Here is a 19,957-nt window from a genome sequence, read left to right as displayed (position 1 = left end):
GATCGTGCTTTTTTTTTTTTTTTTGAAAGAGGGAAGTGGGTGTTGAAACAAAGCCACTGATCCTTTGCCAATCGGGGAGAGAGATAAGGGATGCTAGAGATAAAGGAGGCTGCCTGGGAGCGGGGAGGTAAAGACAGCAAACTTGGAAAGGGGGAAAACAGGAAGACTAAAGCAATAAGGAGAGAAATTAGAAGAAAAGGAAGAGCAAAAAACTGTTCCAGCTAAGGAAAAGACACTAAGGCAAACAATAGGGAAGGGAGCGTTGAAAGGAAACATCTGATCAGTAGGATCGGAAGAGAGATAAGGGATGCTAGCGGAGACTGCCTGGGAGGGGGGAGGTAAAAGCCCATGGATCCTCAGGATTTTTACATTGGGTCACCCCAAATTCACCATCAGATCACATAGCATGTCCATGGCTACAGCCTGCACCACAAAAATCATACACCCACTGTTGCGTGGGGCCGCAGTGGCGCAAAAACGTGGTTACAAAGCACGGATCCTTAGGATTTTTGCGTTGGGTCACCCCAAATTCATCATCAGATCACATGTCTGTGGCCACAGCATGAACCACAAAAAACATACATCCACTGTTTCGTTTAGAATTTTTTTTTTCTTGTTTTCCTCTAAAAACTAGGTGCATCTTATGGTCCGGTGTGTCTTATGGAGCGAAAAATACGGTATGTTTCTATTCTTCTACTTAGTGTATGTGTGGGGTTTTGTTTCAACGTTATGTGTATGGGTTTTCTCACTATTCACTTGTTGTGTTTCCTTGGTAGAGGGTGGCCTAGGGTGTGATTGGTTGTCCTTGGGTGACTGTAGTGAGATCTATTTGTGTGTGTGAGCGGGATGTGTGAGTGTGTATTTTAAAAAACAGGTTAGCTAGTTTGATTTGTATGCTGTTTTGTCGGTACCTTGTTGGGCTGTGTACGTGATAAAGGGGAGCCATACCGGGGTGAAGGTGTCTTCTTCTATTTGTCCCCGTGTCAGTTTCAGTTTTGGGGTTAGTTTTTCTAATAGGGCTGTTTCCCATACTACTTGATATCAACGGTCCATAGTTACTCCTGATGTTCAGAGTGTGTTGATGTTGCAAAAAGTACCTGGTAAATGCAAGTTAGAGGTGAAACAAATTTGCTGCCTGTAAATCCTTGTTGGCAAAATTCAAAGTCTAACGTCTACTAAGTTTTAATATCTGGCAATAAACTGGCTATGGTGATGGTTTTCACTGTTCAGAATTAATAGTTGTTGGGGGAGGTTGTTCTTTGCTTAGGAGTAGGGATGGGCGAATCTCTCCATTTCAGTGTCTCTCAGATTCTTGTCTTTCCACTCTCAAGTTCGGCTCTCCACATTTCCTCATCAGTTTGCAATTTTTTAAAAAAGAAATCTCACGAAAATTCATCAGCATTTTAATGCAAATTTCTCCTACTTTACTCATTTTGCAAAACATTTGCAAAATAGAATTTTTTGTATGCTCTTTTCACTAATAAGTGCATTTCTATGCCCACTTTGCCCTGATATATGCATTTTTGTAAGTATTGCTTGGCCATTGCAAAATTTAAATAAGTGTCAAATACGAAGGATGACCCTTTCTGTAGCCTGGAAAAGGAAATGTACTGATAATGTGCTGATAAGTGTGGGATGAAAAAATGACGAATGAGAAGACTTTTCCCACTCATAAGGTTTTATTAAAGCATTTTTAATAATACAATAAGATAAAAGAAACTAACCTAAATAAAAACAAAAACAGAGAAAGAAAGAGAAAAGAAACAGAAAGTTTTGGGTCTTCCCAACTTTTACATGGGAGTTTTCCTTTCCTCTCCCAGTCTCCCACCCTGGGAGATCTTCCCTTCCCTGCATCTCACTCAGGTTCCTGCCACCAACCACCTACCACCTTCATGTGTGTGTAACCCTTTGACCATGAATGGGAAGACTTATAAGCACTGCATAAGCAAATCAGGATGAACTCAGGATCAGTGGCATAGCATGGGTTGCCAGCGCCCCGGGCTGCATGGAAGGGGAGTTGGACATAGTATGCATGTGCATTCAACTGCCTAACGACATCCACGTCACCCAGAAGATCACAGAAAACAAAAGTTGTTCTGTTGTCTGGAGAAATCACTTCCTGCTTCTCATGGAGAAATCATTTTCTCTTGAGTCCAGTGACAGAAGTGAGCAGCTGTATTAAGTGCTTAAATTTTGCACCCTTAACAATTTTGCAGTCGGGGCAACTGCCCCTGTGCCCCCCTGCCCACTACGCCACTGCTCAGGATGAATAATCATTCATATATAGCCTCCCTACAAAAAAAAAAATCTGAAGAAACTCTTAATAAAGACCAGGCACAGTCTAACCTCTGAGTAAGCTTTGTGAAAGCAAATTGGAACGAACGCTCAATAGGCTGTTGGATGAGCCCCAAGAGTGGATCTATGCCCTTTGCTCTGGGGTAAGAGGGGTCTGAGAATACGATGAGACATTGCCTCTTGAGGAGAAAACCACAAAGCAATCCTGGCTCTCAGATGCAGGTATCTCCAGGCATGGGCTTTATCTCATTCACACCGGGTATTTTCAGGCATATACTTAAAGCATTTCCCGTGTATGCCTAACAACAAAAAACGTGTGAAGAATCCCACAGGCCAGCCCACATCCTAGCCAATGGAAACGACCTTTCCAGCTCGGAAAACAGGGCTTGCCAGACTGCCTCGGGAAATGTTGCGCAAATATAAACCTTGAAATGAAAATCAGGGAAGAAAACGAAGGGAAAGCCTCGCCAGCTCGTGTCAGTCTGCTCTTCACCTTGCAGCTTTTTCAAAAACAGTCTCCTAAAACCGATACTCTAAATGTGATTAAACTCTGAGCGCTCGAGGCTTCAGCCAACCAAACAGACTTTCAAGTGGCTTTTCCTGTTAACATAATGTTACATGTAAGCAGTCGGCTGAGCCAAGTTTTACCAGGAAAAGGGCTCTCAATGAAACGTCAAGCTGGGTTTCAGCAGGTTCCCCGTTCCTTCCTAGATTTACACGTCTGGGGCTGCGCCGATCTGCAAGTGGCGGAGGAGGATTAATTCTACATCTTGCAAATAGGTTAGCATTGCCTGTGATAATGAGACCCTTTAACACACACACACACACACACACACACTCATACGCCCACCAGAATAATTGTACCGAATCCTGCGAAGGTTCAACCGTTTCATTAGCAGACTGAAAACAGCAACGTTTCAGATTTCATTGAAATCAGATGTAAATGCCTGCGTTCCAAGATCAATTGGAAACAAAAAGAAGGGACTGCGTTAAGCCACGGTAACTAGACAAGGAAGAGCCGGGCAAATTGTCAGACAAGAGACGCGATGCTGAAATAGTTCATCTGGCACCACTAGCTTCTCACGGTCATCCTCTGCAGTTACTATGAAAGAAAAAAATGGTGTGCATTCAGGTAGCTGTGTCCATCGCAAGCAGGTGTCTTGGTATGCAAAGGGTAAAGGGGACCCCTGACGACTAGGTCCAGTCGTGACCGACTCTGGGGTTGCGCGCTCATCTCGCTCTATAGGCCGAGGGAGCCAGCGTTTGTCCTCAGACAGCTTCCAGGTCATGTGGCCAGCATGACTAAACCGCTTCTGGCGAACCAGAGCAGCACACGGAAACGCCGTTCACCTTCCCGCCGGAGCGGTACCTATTTATCTACTTGCACATGACGTCCTTTTGAACTGCTAGGTTGGCAGGAGCAGGGACCGAGCAACGGGAGCTCACCCTGTCACGGGGATTTGAACCGCCGACCTTCTGATTGGCAAGTCCTAGGCTTTGTGGTTTAAACCACAGCGCCACCCGCTTCCTGTGTCTTGCTATGAGCTGCATCCTAATTGACGGGTTTGTTTGAGGACCACTTACTCTTAAAAAGCACAGGAACAATCCAGTTAAAGTGAAGCATGTGTACGTCCTTTTAGTTTCAGTGGGAAAGTTATGCATATGCTTAAACTTATTCCACTGAAATAAATGGAATGTGAAAGTACTTAATTTGTGCTGGACTGGGAGTCGGAGGAAGCCATCTCCAGTTGCTGTGCCAGGTAGCTGAGGCATACAGGAAGTTGTGTTCCATCAGGACTTATTCACAAAACTACTATGTGTACAACGACAGCTGCATGACAAGGTGACAGTGTGTCAATCCAGGCATCTCTGCTTCTCCACTTCCCGTCCTTGCTGCTTCCTGTCCTATCAAACTGCATCTCCCAGCAAGAACTGCCACCAAATCTGTTCTTACAACCAATCTCACCACTCCGCTTTTCAGTTTACATACCAGAGGGGTGGAAGTCCAAAAACTGAACTTCCATGCCCTTGACATTGTCTTTTGGAATGGAACTTCAGGAAGGAAGGCTAGGATTCTGTTGGACAAGCAGAAGAGACGTCTCTTATAGAGTGGTGGAGTATCTTAACAGTTCCTTCTAATTTAATCTTTGAACCCAAGTCCACGCCATCTGGAACTACTAAGATAACGTTGGAAGCACTCGTGGTTTACTTTCTGAGACCCTTTAATTAATGTGTATTTTCTCTGAGAAGCTGAACCGATTGTGGGTTGGGTGTGTTTGTTGCCTCCAGTATTCAGGAGAGACCACCCGATTGCTTCCAGTGAGTATTCAGGACTGATTTCCTTATGAATGGATAGGTTTGACCTTCTTGCAGTCCATGGGACTCTCAAGAGTCTCCTCCAGCACCACAATTCAAAAGCATCAATTCTTCAGTGATCAGCCTTCTTTATGGTCCAGCTCTCACTTCCATACATCACTACTGGGCTTTGGGTTTCAGGGGCACCCAAAGTTGTTTGCCATGACAGTGGAAATACCAAGCCCATCGCTTCTTCCAACTGAGTCAGGAGAAAGGTGGAGGTCTCCTGTCTGACCCAGTTTGCAATGGACTTAAGATTGAAGCGTTTATTCTGCCCTTGCCCCACATTCCTTTAGACATGCGCCCACTTGCACTCCCATCCCTGTTCTTGAAAAAGCCATTTCTGCTCCAGCTTGCCCCATTTGTTCCCAGCTATAAGCTCCAGCTCATTAAACAACATGTGCATGGCTTTGCATAGAGACAACAGCCTGGGGCTGTTTATGTGACCATTTCTGCGAGATTGATTTTTTAAAATGAATGCTTTATCTGCCTGAGTTATTTATAAAATGTGCGTGATTTTTAAAAATGTAAATAACTTTCAACCTATTGAAGAGCAGTGTGTAATGTTAATAAAATAATGAAGAACTGAGAACTGGAGGAGAGAATTGCTGGATCAGAGCAAAAGCCCATCGAGTCCAGAACGCTGTTCATACAGCAGCCAGCCAGGGAGATTTCTTTGCTGACTCAGAAAAGACAGACTCGTAATGCCTTTCCGATGCTTTAACACTCCTAAAATAAATGCCACACACACACAAACACACGCCTCAGTATAGGCTCCTGCACACTGGCGGAGGAACGGGGGTGCGGAGGGAGCGGACCGGCCCTGGCACCACTATTCCGGTAGGGTGCCATTGCAGCTCCTCCCCCGACATGCGCCGCACACCCCCTGCACGCCAGGAGCCACGCCCCCACAGGCGGAGCTTCATGCCCCCAGAACGCACATCGCACCCTCGTGGGCGGCATGCCACGCCCCTGCAGGCAGTGTGCCATGCCCCCGGGGGCGCCAGCCACGGCCCCACCTGCTCTCCGCCCCCAGTAGTGGAGCATGCAGCTTTACCACTGCTCCCACAACGTAACACCAACAAGCAATGCAGGCTAAACTCAGCACACAAATAATTACCGTATTTTTCGCTCTATAAGACGCACCAGACCACAAGATGCACCTAGTTTTTGGAGGAGGAAAACAAGAAAAAAATATTCTGAATCTCAGAAGCCAGAACAGCAAGCGGGATCGCTGCGCAGTGAAAGCAGCAATCCCTCTTGCTGTTCTGGCTTCTGGGATAGCTGCGCAGCCTGCATTCGCTCCATAAGATCCACACACATTTCCCCTTACTTTTTAGGAGGGAAAAAGTGAGTCTTATAGAGCAAAAAATACGGTAGTTTAGATGGTCTATGAATAGGTGCAGATCCTACTCAGAGTCAGGGATACAAGAGATGTTCTGAGATATGTGCAATTTGGCCATCAAGTGAAAGGGCTCTTCCATAGGCTAACATTGGAGGTAATACACAATGTCACCAAGGGATTCCTGGCATCTTCAGGGTGTGGTGGTGGTCAGATTAATGTAACTGGTCAAGTGAGAACATGTACGGAGCACAACTAGGATGTGATCAGGAGATGCTCCTCCATCCCAGCAGAGCCTGTTTATCATTCTCTCTAACCTCCACCTAGTGTTTGGGCTTGGGTTCCAAGTTGCCCTTATCTACTAAGGTTGTTTATACTTCTTAGCAACCTTCCTAACGAATGCAACGCTTCACTTAATTAAAGATCACACAAAAATGGGTTCCACTCTCATGGGAAGTCCCTTCTGTGAAGTCCCCTTTATTAACCCATGTAGTCATCTATATCATTCCTGCTTCACTAGGCCCAAAGCCTAGTGTAAGGGCAAGACAAAAACTGAACACAAGGTTTGGGAATCCCTGTAGAGACTCCCCCACTTCAGAGCATATTGCTAGGGGTGGTATTCTTTGAAGGTTATCCCGAATGATACACTGAGATCCTGCCACACACACCTGCCTCAGGCACACCTTCATATCCATAGATAAAGGTCTGTGAACAACTGCCATGTACATAAAATGCTGTGTTTGAATGTGTTATCTTTAGAATACTGTAAAGAGAAGTTTACCTTACGCAAGAGGTTCCACTCTGGGTGAAAGTGGAAGGCCGGTGTTTTTCCATTTCAGTGAGTTAAACTACCTGATCGCTTATCGCCCCAAAACCTAAGCTGCAGCTCTCATGGCAGGAGAGGAAACTTGAGAAGTCAGAGATGGCTAGTAGCAGTTGCAGCAGAAAAGCTGTGCAATGGTCAACAAACTTAGGATCTCTCTCTGGGATATGAGAGAGGAAAGTTTACTGAACTACTTAAAGGACTGCATCACACTGATTGTTTGCAATGTGCTATTTTATCATTTTGTTCTTAGTAACATTTACAGTGGCACCTCAGGTTAAGTACTTAATTCGTTCCGGAGATCCGTACTTAACCTGAAACTGTTCTTAACCTGAAGCACCACTTTAGCTAATGGGGCCTCCCACTGCCACCGCGCGATTTCTGTTCTCATCCTGAAGCAAAGTTCTTAATCCGAGGTAATATTTCTGGGTAGCAGAGTCTGTAACCTGAAGCGTATGTAACCTGAAGCGTATGTAACCCGAGGTACCACTGTATATGCAACTAGTTTTAAGACTGTTCTGCAGCAAAGCTTTGAATCTCATTCTTGGGATGGAAAGCTCATTTATTTCTGCACAAGGTCCAGATCAGGGATTAATTTTTATTTCATTTATTAGATTTATATTCATTCTTTATTTTATTTATTAGATTTATATTCATCCTAAAATCTCAGGGCATTTCACAAAAAAAATACAGGATAAAAACAAGAAGATAATTAAAACAAAGCTTCAAAACAATAACTTCTCCTTTCCATAGACACATTTTAAAAGCTGTAGAATATTGATCAGCCCAAGGCCTGGTTGAAGAGGAACCTGGCGCCTAAAAATATATAATGAAGCTGCCAGATGAACCTCCCTGGGGAGAGCATTTCACAAACAGGGAGCCACTACAGAGAAGGCCTGTTCTCGTGTTGCCACCCTCCAGACCTCAGTGGAGGAGGTACACCAAGAAGGGCTTTAGATGATGAACACAGATTCTGGGGCGGTTTATATGGGGAGAAGTGGTCCTTTGAGGTTTTGTAATCCTGAGCCATTTAAGGCTTTATAGGTCAAAACCAGGGATGCGGGTGGTGCTGTGGGTTAAACCACAGACTTGCCGATCAGAAGGTCAGCGGTTCGAATCCCCACGACGGGGCGAGCTCCTGTTGCTCAGTCCCTGCTCCTGCCAACCTAGCAGTTTGAAAGCACGTCAAAGTGCAAGTAGATAAATAGGTACCGCTCCGGGGGAAGTTAAACGGCGTTTCTGTGCACTGCTCTGGTTCACCAGAAGCGGCTTAGTCATGCTGGCCACATGACCCGGAAGCTGTACGCCGGCTCCCTCAGCCAGTAAAGCGAGATGAGCGTCGCAACCCCAGAGTCAGTCATGACTGGACCTAATGGTCAGGAGTCCCTTTACCTTTACCTTAGGTCAAAACCAGCCCTTTGAATTGGGCCTGGAAACTAACTGGCGGCTAGCGCAGGGCCAGGATCAGTGTAATATGCTCAAACCATCTTGTCCCAGTGAGCAACATGGCCGCTGAATTCGGCACCGCGGCAGCTTCTGAGCCGTCGTCAGAGGCAGGGATTCCACTGAACAACACTAACACGACAATCACTGTCCTGATGTCCTCCAGATATTTTGGACTACAGTTCCCATCATTCCCAGCCAGCATTTGGCAAAGCCACTGTGTAACCACAGTGGAGTGGAGCGAGCCCAAAGTGTCTTTCATAACAGTGATTTATTGTGCCTGTATGCAACTTAAGATGCAGTTTCCAGACACTAAAACAAAAACCTGGCCCCTTCAACGGGGGAGCTTGAAAGCCAAAACAGAAAAAAGGGGGAAGCGGAACAATAAATATAGAGCTGTGTTTAGATATAAATATTATGGTATGTGTAGGTTTGCTGCCAGACATGAAAGACAGTAAAGCTGTCCAGATACAGTCTAGGAATATTCTTTCTGATGCATACAGGTTCAGCCTTTGGACTTGGGAACCCAATATTTTCCAACATTAGGTGGGTTATCTTTATGGGCACTGATTTGCCCTCCTAGCAAGGCAGAGACCAGGGAGAAATTCAGCTGAATTTTGGAACAACCAAGGACCTTCAATACAGGCCTTGTTCCCTGTTGCTTTTTTCACCTGTACACCATGGTAACCTTTAAGTACATAAGAAGGTCCTGCTGGATCATGCCATTGGCTGATTTCTCACAGTGACCAACTAGATCCCTGTGGCAAACTCACAAGAAGAGCCTGAGCACAAGAGCTCCAGTTTCCTGCAAAACGTGTTCTCCCTAGCAGAGAGCGCGTGTTGCGGTGGGGGATACAAGCCACCCCATTGTTGCTGGGCGGATTTGCGGAGGGACCCAGGCAGTGAATTGGTTAATCGGGTCGCTGGGGAGATCTGCTTGTTGCCAATTTTGAAGGAGGGGGTCAGAGGTTTTAACTACTGGACGCCCAACTTTGAGTGTCCTCTTGGCTGCTTGCACCGGATCACCCGCCCACCCTCCCTGTATTGGGGGGGGGGTTGTTCGCTTTACCTTGCTATGCCTGTCATGGGGTCGTCTGCTTTGAGGCAGGGGCCTGGTAGGAATTTGTCCATTTGGCTGACTGGCTGGTGCCATTTGGTTTTGCCTACTGCGTAGCAAATCGTCACAACTTGTAAGGTTGGCGGTTAGGCATTGGTTCAGATGGTTGGTGGAGGGGTAAGCGCCTACCCCTCCAATGGTGGTGCGGAAAGGGAATTCCGTTAAAGGAATCCAGGGGCTTGCCATTCTTTTTGTCCTTGTCCCTGGCATCGGACTTGGGCCACCAGGAGCATGAGGGTGAGAAGTGAGGGACTGAGGCCCAGCTTCATTTTCTCCCCAAAATTTGTTTCCCTGACTGGCTTCCGCTGGAATCCGGAAGTCAGTTCTGTCCCTGGGCAAGGACAGATAGTCGGAACCAATTCCTAAGCAACCACTCACTTGGGTGTATTTAAATAAGGTTGTAGCCAAAATTGTGCCAAAAACCCAAACCAAAATTGATGTGTGATGTGTGAGTTATTGGGGGGTGGCTTGGGGACCTCGACACGCAACAGGTATTCAGGAACAATACACTGTGAGTTGGTGAGCTGCAGATCAGTTTCTTGTGACCTGCAAACCTCCAAAGCCAGGGCTAAGTTCTCCATTGGCAGTACCTAAGGGGTTTGCCAACTTCTTCCTCCTATCACAGATCCACGGTCAGGGAGAATTGCGTTGTCACCTTCCAGGGCGGCTGTCATTCCCCCCACCCCAACCGCCTCTGACAACTCTCCATTCCAACACATCTGCTTCATGAGTGGCAAATTAAAATGTCTGAATTGGGTAGAGACGGCCTGCCGCCAGCACACATGGCAAGCATGTGAAGTTGTGGCTTTTGCTGAATTCCCCACTGGGGCACGAGGACAGAAATGTTTTGGAACTCACACAAGAGGGAGTTCCAGGCAGCCGAAAGAAAGCAACAAGATTTTGCAGGGTTGGGGGAAAGAGCCAGAAAATATTTCTGTTCAATTCAGCTGTCTTGACTGCTCCTCTAATATTTTTTTGTTTTGTTACCAGCTTTGTGTGTAGAAACATCTGTCCTCTGTCCTCTGATCTACCTCTGCTAGGGAGAAATCAACTTAGAACCATTGGCTCAAAGTCACCAGCTTCAATAACAGTGGGAACACCATCAAAAACCTAAACCTAGAGCCTGTGCTTTTTTTCCTGGGGGAACGCAGGGGTACGCATACCCCTAAACATTTTGTGAATCTTTGTACTTTTGTCCATTTACTGTATTCATTTTTCCCAGTTTGAACTATAAAATGGTGGTTTTCTTTAGTCAAAATGAGAGTACCCCCAAACATTCTTTAAGGAAAAAAAAGCACTTGCCTATAGCTACCTTGGAACGAAAGAATTATTCCAGACCCTCCAAGTGTCCTTATTTTCCAGGGACAGTTCCAGATTTACAGAAGCCATCCCGGTTTCGGATTTGACCCCGGAATGTCTCGCTTTTCCTTAGGACGTCCCCTATTTTCATCAGAGAAATGTTCGAGGGTATGGAGTTATGCGACCCCTGAGCCAAGGGGACAAGTAACTATGCAACCTTTAGAAGGCATCTGCAAACAGCCCTGTGTAGGGAAGTTTTTTAATGTTTAATGTTTTATCATGTTTTTATATACAGTGGTACCTCGGGTTAAGTACTTAATTCGTTCCGGAGGTCCGTTCTTAACCTGAAGCACCACTTTAGCTAATGGGGCCTCCTGCTGCCGCCACGCCACCTCACGATTTCTGTTCTCATCCTAAAGCAAAGTTCTTAACCTGAGGTACTATTTCTGGGTTAGTGGAGTCTGTAACCTGAAGCGTCTGTAACCCGAGGTACCACTGTATGTTGGAAGCTGCCCAGAGTGGCTGGGGCACTCCAGTTAGATAGGCGGGGTAATGATGATGATGATGATGATGATGATGATGAAGAAGAAACAGGACCTCTCTATTTTCATCGGCAAAATGTTGAAGGGTAAGTCATTTCTCTTTCCAGGAAGTGAAAAGGAGCCTGGTGGATGTATGTGTGAAAATGAGGTGCCCATATTCCTATCTTGATAAAAGTTCTGTGGGTTCCAGCACAAAGAAAGAGGTGTTGGTATTCCATACGAGTGAATACCATCACAGAAATACCACACAGACAAACACATCACATGCACACACACACTTAAGGCTGCTCTTCTAAACATACGTGGAGGCACAATACACATATTACAAACACCTAGAAAAGATCTTTCCCTTTCCCTTTCAGTAAGCATGTTTAGCATCAAATTAACTGTTCGTGACAGCTAACCACAAGTTATTAAACATGATTTCGCTGCTATATTGCAAAGCCCACTGGAGGTAAGGGAGGAGATACAGAGACAGGCTGTTGGATTCCTTGCTATTTGATACAAAGGGGCTTTCAGAAGGAGAGACGTGGAGAGGCTTGCAGTTTAAAACGATTTTTACTTCTCTTCTGCCCTTTAAAAACAGTTATGTGAGCTGAAAAAGACTCGTGCTTTTCTCCTGGCGCAGACCCACCCTTTTCCACCGCTCCCCACGGCACCCCAGCAAATCCTTTCTGAGTGTTCAGCTGCAAAGTCTTAAAGATATTAACAAGCTTGTGAAAAATGGCTGTGGGTAGCCAAGTGAGCAGAAGCATTCGAAGTCTGTGTCAAAACTAAATTTGTTTGACAAGTGAGACCCAAATGTTTGAAGCTGGCATGATGAAAGGCTTTTCCCTTCTTTTAATTCCACCCCCCCCCCTTAATGGCTAGCAGTGCAGTTCTATACATGTCTACTCAGAAGTAAAGCCATATTGAGTTCAGTGGAAATTACTCCCAGGTAAGTGCATGTAGCGTTGTAGCCCAGGGCAAGAAATAATCAGGTTTCCTCTTGTGGAAGAGTTTTATAGATGTGCAGAGGAAAACATAATTTCCTATCTGGCAAGGAAGCTGAGTTGTTGTTGTTGTTTTAACCCTCAGATGCAATCCTAAACATGCGTACTCAGTTACCTGTGGTGAACATAGGATCAGGTTCTACAGAGACAAGGCCAATGTGAGATAGGGAATACAAACAGGGAAACAGGTGCACACAGAATGAGTATACAGTGGTACCTCGTGTTACATACGCTTCAGGTTACAGGCTCTGCTAATGCAGAAATATTACCTCAGGTTAAGAACTTTGCTTCAGGATGAGAACAGAAATTGCGCAGCGGCGGCACGGCGGCAGCAGGAGGCCCCATTAGCTAAAGTGGTGCTTCAGGTTAAGAACAGTTTCAGGTTAAGAACAGACCTCCAGAAGGAATTAAGTTCTTAACCCGAGGTACCACTGTATATAAAATTATGTATAGTTTGAAATTGTGCTATTGCCTCAGATCACATTTGGTCCTTTAAGAAAAGACTTGTGAGGTGAGGGCTCATGTCTCCTTGCAAATTGTACCAGCAAACCCATAAATCACCCAAGGTGAAAAATCTGGGTTTGGTTAATGGCAAGGAAGGGCACTCTCTATGTGCTCAGAGATAGTCCCATCTTTATTGTGGGCCATATGCCCTTAAGGACTGGCCTAGAAGCATCTACAGTTCACCAGTCTTCTTTCTTGCATCTCCCAGGGTTTCCCCCCCCTTTTTTTCTTGCATCTCCCTGGGGTTAATCCAGAATTATCTGTGTTGTTGTTGCTCAAGGAACCCACAAAGGCTCGTTCTCTGCTACAATTTCATCCTATTAGGCGGCTGTCATCATTGCTTGTGCTTGCGTATTAGAACGGCAACAAACATTTCATTTGGCCCAAGGAGGGTCTGGGAAGGACAATATATTTAATGTAACAAATGGCCTACTCCCATGTACCTTCCCATTGCAGCGGTACCTATTTATCTATTTGCACTGGCGTGCTTTCGAACTGGTAGGTTGGCAGTAGCTGGGACCGAACAACGGGAGCTTACCCCGTTGCGGGGATTCGAACTGCCAACCTTCTGATTGGCAAGCCCAAGAGGCTCAGTGGTTTAGACCACAGTGCCACCCGCACCCCTGGCTTAGTAAATACAGTATAAGAGTGAATAGAGGTGGACTGACCACAGCAGAAGATTATTCCATTCTTGGGCAAGGTGATTGAGCGCGTGGTTGCTGAACAACTCCAGGCACGCCTGGAGGATGCGGACCATTTGGATCCCTTCCAATCGGGATTCAGGCCTCATCATGGGACTGAAACTGCCTTGGTCGCGCTGGTTGATGATCTCCGGCGAGCTAGGGACAAAGGTGAGAGTTGTTTCCTAGTTCTGCTGGATCTCTCAGCGGCCTTTGATACAATCGACCATAACATCCTTCTGGACTGTCTAGAGGGGCTGGGAGCTGGGGGCACTGTTATACAGTGGTTTCGCTCCTTCCTCCTGGGCCGTGTTCAGAAAGTGGTGGTGGGGGATGAGTGTTCAGACCCCTGGGCCCTCACTTGTGGGGTGCCTCAGGGTTCCGTCCTCTCCCCCATGCTTTTTAACATCTATATGAAGCCGCTGGGAGAGATCATCAGGGGGTTTGGACTGGGTGTCCATCAATATGCAGATGATACCCAGCTCTACCTCTCTTTCAAATCAGAACCAGTGAAGGCGGTGAAGGTCCTGTGTGAGTGCCTGGAGGCGGTTGGAGGATGGATGGCGGCTAATGGATTGAGGTTGAATCCTGACAAGACAGAAGTACTGTTTTTGGGGGACAGGGGGCGGGCTGGTGTGGAGGACTCCCTGGTCCTGAATAGGGTAACTGTGCCCCTGAAGGACCAGGTGCGCATCCTGGGAGTCATTTTGGACTCACAGCTGTCCATGGAGGTGCAGGTCAATTCTGTATCTAGGGCAGCTGTCTACCAACTCCACCTGGTACGCAGGCTGAGACCCTACCTGCCCGCGGACTGTCTCGCTAGAGTGGTGTATGCTCTGGTTATCTCCCGCTTGGACTACTGCAATGCGCTCTACGTGGGGCTACCTTTGAAGGGGACTCGGAAACTACAACTAATCCAGAATGCGGCAGCTAGACTGGTGACTTGGGGCGGCCGCCGAGACCACATAACACTGGTCTTGAAAGACCTACATTGGCTCCCAGTACGTTTCCGAGCACAATTCAAAGTGCTGGTGTTAACCTTTAAAGCCCTAAACGGCCTCAGCCCAGTATACCTGAAGGAGCGTCTCCACCCCCATTGTTCTGCCCGGACGCTGAGGTCCAGCGCCGAGGGCCTTCTGGCGGTTCCCTCATTGCGAGAAGCAAAGCTACAGGGAACCAGGCAGAGGGCCTTCTCGGTAGTGGCGCCTGCCCTGTGGAACGCCCTCCCAGCAGATGTCAAAGCGATAAATAACTACCTGACATTCAGAAGACATCTTAAGGCAGCCCTGTTCAGGGAAGTTTTTAATCTGTGATATTTTAGTGTATTTTTGGTTTCTATGGAAGCTGCCCAGAGTGGCTGGGGAAACCCAGCCAGATGGGCGGGGTACAAATAATAAATTATTATTATTATTATTATTCACACTGAACAGACTACAGTGGTACCTCAGGTTAAGTACTTAATTCGTTCTGGAAGTCCGTACTTAACCTGAAACTGTTCTTAACCTGAAGCACCACTTTAGCTGCCGCCGCACTGCTGGAGCACGATTTCTGTTCTCATCCTGAAGCAAAGTTCTTAACCTGAAGCACTATTTCTGGGTTAGCGGAGTCTGTAACCTGAAGCGTATGTAACCCAAGGTACCACTGTATCATGCAAAACAAAGATGGCTGCTGGGAGGTGGTGCTGGCCTGAAATACGTATTTCTTCCTTCAGTGAAATTGTCCTGTGGGACCTGTAAAAATGGGGTTTAACGGGAGACCCACTGCAGGCCGCTGCAGGAGCTGTTCCCTGGGTGGGTGAAAAAGCAGCAGAAAAGGAAGGGCACAGACCCTCCAAGTGTCCCTATCTTTCAGGGACAGTCCCGGATTTACAGAAACCGTCCGGGTTTCTGATTTGATCCCAGAATGTCCCACTTTTCCTTGGGACGTCCCTATTTTCACCAGAGAAATGTTGGAGGATATGGACTTATGTAAGGACGTGGGTGGCGCTGTGGGTTAAACCACAGAGCCTAGGACTTGCCGATCAGAAGGTCGGCGGTTTGAATCCCCGCGACGGGGTGAGCTCCCGTTGCTCGGTCCCCGCTCCTGCCAACCTAGCAGTTTGAAAGCACGTCAAAGTGCAAGTAGATAAATAGGTACCACTCTGGTGGGAAAGTAAACGGCGTTTCTGCTCTGGTTCGCCAGAAGCAGCTTAGTCATGCTGGCCACATGACCCGGAAGCTGTACGCCGGCTCCCTTGGCCAATAAAGCGAGATGAGAGCGCAACCCCAGAGTCGTCCGCAACTGGACCTAATGGTCAGGGGTCCTTTTACCTTTTACTATGGAGCCAAGGAGCTAAGTAACTATACAACCTTTAGAAGACATCTGAAAGCAGCCCTGTATAGTGAAGTTTTTTTTAATGTTTAACGTTTTGTTGTGTTTTATATATGTTGGAAGCCACCCAGAGTGGCTTGGGCAGCCCAGTCAGATGGGCAGAGTTTGAATAATAAAAATATTATTGTTATTATTGTTGTTATGTTGTTGTTGTTGTTGTTGTTGTTGTTGTTGTTGTTGTTGTTATTATTATTATTATTATTATTATTATTATTATTATTATTATCTAGGATGTCCCTATTTTCAGGGAAATGTTGGAGGGTATGGACTTTTGAGCTGCCTGAAGTAAAAGAAGGAAACAATAAATATAAAAATTGTATGGCTTATGGTCCCTCTCAGGGTGGGGGAGGACAAAGCAAACTCCAGAGATGCAAAGGCCAAAGGCCACACATGGACCAAACTAGGTTCACCCATACATTATTATATAAAAACAAAGCAAGGTGTAGTGAAGACAGAAACGCAGGAGATCATCTCTGTCGTATGTTTTAGGAAGAATATGGTGCAAAGCCTTTCTGGTTGGCCTAAGGCCCAAACTACACATCATGTTTCCTTCCTCGCTGAAGTGTCAAAAATCACTCTGCTTTTTCCACAGTGGCTTTATTTGGTGGTGGTGGGATTTTTTAAAAAAAAAACACACATTTAACGAAAATTGCAATTTTTCCCTTTGGTGTTTGTTGCTTATAACATTGTAATTAAAACTGTTTTTCCCCCTTTAAATCAAAGATCTAAAGATCACCGTTGCAACCGACAACAGCAGAAAACAGTTGGAGACCGAATGTTATTTTTCGGAGTGAGAAATGGAGATTTCTAAACGGACTTGTGATTCTCTAGTTTGAATATTAGCCATCAGAAAGGAGCAAGAATCTTAGAAGGAGCAAATCTGTCTAGAAGAATATGAGGAGCTAGCGCCCTTCCCCATAGTCAGTTTGGGGGCCTGCTTTCTGTTTACACCAGAAGGACCAAAAAGATGCTCTTGAGTGTGGAGAAATTTCCTACGATGACACAGGGTGGCTCCTTCGATTTTTTTTTTTTAAGGTGGCAAAGACAGCAGCCATTTGAATGCCAGAGAACGGCTTCCGAGTGAATATAAAAGAGCAGACAGCTCCACTTATTCCTGAAATTAGATGCAATCATATCTGTGAATCACAGAGTAGCAAATCACAGTAATTGACATTACAATGCATTATCCCACTGTACTACCTAACTGCAGTGTACCGCCTCAGCAGAACTACTCCTTCGTGACCTGGGCTGTTATTTGCCTAAGGCTCTGAGCCAGACCAAAGCGATAAAACTACAAAAAGAAACGCTTTCTGCTGCAGAAAAGGCGCAAATTAGAATGGGAGTCAAGCCCCCAGCTAATGCAAGACTAGCATCTTCTTGTTCACAGTTTGCATAATTAGAGATCATGAATGGTTTTGTTATTGTGCTAAAAATACTCTGGCTTTGTTTAAATCAGCTATTTCATTAACAGCATGACTTTTGCACAAGCATTAGCAAGGTAGACAGGGCAGCGGAGGGAGAAGCTATATCCTTTAGTTAACACTTGAAAAGTAAATTCAATTTTCCCCCCACCGCGTCGCAGCCCACTTAATTTTGATCCGCAAAGGCACTTGAGACAATTTGAGGAGACCCTGTTCTGCTATCTACCCTGTGGTGTTAATAAATGATACCCGCTCCCTCCCTCTTTCTCTAAGCGGTGGGGTGTGCAAGAAAGGCTTTCTGTGGCTATTTTCCTTCCCGAGAAAAAGAGCGCCAGAGTTTTACGGTGTCCCTGTGCAAATGGCTTTAATTGTGACACACTTACAAGTCGAGGGGGGAAAGATGAGAGAGTAACAAATGCAGAATCTGGGCTGAGAGTCTGAAGTCCAGGAAGTAGCCAGGCTGTTTCTCCTCAGTTGTTCTGATTCCAGGGAGAACTCATTTTAGGAAAGAAACACATATTTGGCATGTACAAGATCTCAGGTTCCATCATGGCATCTCCCTAAACGGCCTTGGTCCTGTATACCTGAAGGAGCGTCTCCACCCCTATTGTTCAGCCTGGACACTGAGATCCAGCGCCGAGGGCCTTCTGGCGGTTCCCTCATTGTGTGAAGTGAGGTTACAGGGAACCAGGCAGAGGGCCTTCTCGGTAGTGGCACCCACCCTGTGGAACACCCTCCCTTCAGATGTGAAGGAAACAAGTAGCTATCCTATCTTTAAAAGACATCTGAAGGCAGCCCTGTTCAGGGAAGTTTTTAATATTTAACGCTGTATTGTTTTTAATACTTGATTGGGAGCTGCCCAGAGTGGCTGGGGAAACTCAGCCAGATGGGCGGAGTATAAATAACAAATTATTATTATTATTATTATTATTATTATTATTACTCCAATTAAAAGAATCTTGGGTAATGGCGGGGTTGCAAAAGACCTCTGTCTGACAACCTGATACGTTGTCAGATCACACTGGAGGACTGGGCTAGTGGGACTGAAGATTTGACTCAATACTAGGCAATCTCCCAATTTGGGAGACCAAATCGTGTCAAAAGGTATCCTTTTTTGGAGATGCCTTTTATTAGTCACCGATGGTATATGCTGGATTCTGATAGACCAATGCTACAGATGTTATTAACTCAAGCCTCTATTGGTATATTAGAGGTTTCTTTCCATCTTTGGGTAATAACTAGTCTAGCTGCTGTGAACAGGAGGGAAATTAATTCTTTAGATTTAAGGGTAGAATTTGGGGTTAAATCTAGTGACAGGAAGGCAAGTGCCGAATTAGGAGAGATACAGTGGTACCTCAGGTTATGTACTTAATTCGTTCCGGAGGTCCGTTCTTAACCTGAAACTGTTCTTAACCTGAAGCACCACTTCAGCTAATGGGGCCTCCCACTGCCGCCATGCGATTTCTGTTCTCATCCTGAAGCAAAGTTCCTAACCCAAGAAGGCCCCATTAGCTAAAGTGGTGCTTCAGGTTAAGAACAGTTTCAGGTTAAGAACGGACCTCCGGAACGAATTAAGTACTTAACCCGAGGTACCACTGTAATGCAGTTTTCTAGGTTCCTAAATGAACTTAGAGCCTTCTGTATGCAAAGGATGTGATTTACCGCTGGACCATGGCCTTTCCCCAGTGAGAAGCATTATTTTTATTATTACATTTAAGCTTGCATGCAATTCTCACAGTCTGTATTCTTTTCTCTCTCTTTAGCATTTTGGTTTTTCCAGATAAGTTGACGGGTGTGTGTGTGTGCAGCTGCCAACTTGTTTGAAGATTGTCTGGCATCTTTCAGATTTGTTCCCTTGTGAAAGTCTCTTACATTCTTAAGTCCCTGATTCGTACTTCTTGCCTGACATGGCAGCATGGCATGCATACATAGCCAGTATACACAAGTGGTAAAAGCAATTTAGATTCTGTTCCCTTCCTTTGAGTTCTGTTGTCTCTTGTTCTTCTCTGTGCTCTCAAGACCAGAAGCCAAGCTCATTTACTCTCATATGCCCGTGCGGCATAATGGTTAGAGTATTGGACTATGATCTGGGAGACTCAGGGTTCGAATCCCCACTCACCCATGACCTTGGAGTCAGCCACCATCTCTTAGCCTAGCCTACCTCACAGGGTTGGTGTGAGGCTGAACTAGGGAGGACGAGAACTAGGGAGCTCCTTGGAGGAAAAGGTGGTATATATAAATGCAATAAATAAATAAAATAAAAGCACTAAAAATAATCAAATAAAAGCCCCCGTGAGATGAATTCATAAGCCATCGTTGCCACATCATAAGGCAGCAAGAACAGCAGCGTGTAAATGCTGACTCCCTTTTTCCGTGGTGATGACAGGCCAAAATAGGGCAACTCACCAAAGGCTGCTTTCTTTCAGACACACAGACTTTGGTGGCACAGGATATCCAAACACACACACGCTCCTTGGGGTAATTCTGTCCCATTTGTGGGCGGGATGATTTTGCAGCGGGTGTTGTTCCAGGCAGGACTAGCCATAAAATCCTGGAATAGATCAGGACTCGGAACTCCAGTGCATTATTGTGGCCACTGTGGTAACCTAAGAAGTCAATGGAAGGGTTTTCATGGGTTTCGGCAACAGATTTAAAAAAGAACGAAGTTGTATTTCTGGTAAGCGACTGAATTCAGTGGATCAGGAAAGGAACTGTGGCGTGATCATAGAGTTCTGGCCTTTCCAAGTTCCTAGTCTGTTACAGGGAGACCCTCA

The sequence above is a fragment of the Podarcis filfolensis genome, assembly GCF_964270895.1.
Source record: "Podarcis filfolensis genome assembly, chromosome: 1".
Lineage (NCBI taxonomy): Eukaryota > Metazoa > Chordata > Lepidosauria > Squamata > Lacertidae > Podarcis > Podarcis filfolensis.
The sequence above is the reverse complement of the archived record's forward strand: the minus strand, read 5'-3'. Positions refer to the sequence as shown.